The sequence below is a fragment of the Crocuta crocuta genome, unplaced genomic scaffold (genome assembly GCF_008692635.1).
Source record: "Crocuta crocuta isolate KB4526 unplaced genomic scaffold, BGI_CrCroc_1.0 scaffold510, whole genome shotgun sequence".
Lineage (NCBI taxonomy): Eukaryota > Metazoa > Chordata > Mammalia > Carnivora > Hyaenidae > Crocuta > Crocuta crocuta.
In genome coordinates, this window is record NW_027531921.1 from 312,900 (window position 1) to 314,341 (window position 1,442).

Here is a 1,442-nt window from a genome sequence, read left to right on the forward strand (position 1 = left end):
TGGAGAGATTTTGGCCTGTAGTAAACATTGTTACAGATACTCAAACTGGGTAAGCCAACTATGGACACAGAGATTACTTTAGCTCAGCTCCGTAATAGAGCACTGAATGATCAGGGGCATGTTCTTTCAGTTTAAATCTTAGGAAATTCCTTTTGAAAACTTTATATTTATTTTGATATTTGTGCACATTAATGAAATACACAAGAATTGCACACTTGAATTGATTGAATCAATGTGGGTTGAGATAATCCACCTAACCAGATAAGCAAACTAGATAGCCCAGAAAAAAATATTCCAATTCCTTTTTGTCAACAGTGAGGTTTCTTTGACTTCATTTTCCATTTTATTTTGCCTATATTTGCTTACTTCAAAGTAGTCCTAAAATGGCTACATGAACAAACAACTACACTTCATTTAGCTGTATGCTCAGTTTTTTTTCTACTGAATTTTAGTTGAGCAGATAAGTTTATACTTCTTCCATTTCTTTATGATGTGATATATTTGAATGCTGGAGTAGGGATCCGAAAATATGGGTTCTGTTCAGAGTTCTACCTCTTCCTCCTAGTAGTAGGAGGATACATCATGGGTCACTTTTGTATAATGCGAATTTCAGCTCGATAATACCACTGGAGAGAGCGTGAGGTTGGCCACAAGCTTGATATGTGCAAACAGTGTGATCTATATTCTGGAAAAAACCCTCCTAATGTTATCACAGGCGGGGCTAATAAGAATAAATATCTGGAGAAAAAGAAGATGGTTATCCTGTTCTGATCTGCACTGTGAAGACTTCAACTGGAAAAGTATGTTCATTTCATGGCACCACAGTTTTGGGCAGGTCATTGGGAAGATGGCTGGCATCTAGAACTGTGACTTTCAACAATTTTTTGACCATGACCTATCATAGGAAATATTTTACTTCATTTATTTTTTGAGGCCTGTTTATCTGGGGAGAGAGTGTGTGTGTATGAGCGAGGGAGGGGCGGGGAGAGAAGGAGAGAGAATCCCAAGCAGCCTCCTTGTCAGTGCAGAGCCTGAAATGGGGCTCAATCTCACAAACTATGAGATCATGACCTGAGCTGAAATCAAGAGTTGGACACTTAACTCGCTGAGCCATCCAGGTGCTCTGGAAATACATTTTATATCACAAACCCAGTGGTATGTGTGTGTGTGTGTGTGTATTTGGGACTTGAACTCAGGAGTCTCACGCATTTCTGAAATGTGTATATCCATCCTGAAGCAACTCAGGAGTGTGGCCCCATTATCTTGGAAAACACTGATGTGAAATATGCGACTGTAATAATTTAGTGGTTATCATCATCATCGTCATCATCATGAGTTGATACAAACAGCACCTGAGTTAACATGCAATTGCTTATCTAATAGTGTGTGTTTTGTTCAGTGAACATTCATCTATTCCAAAAAAAACTAGTCATATCACCACC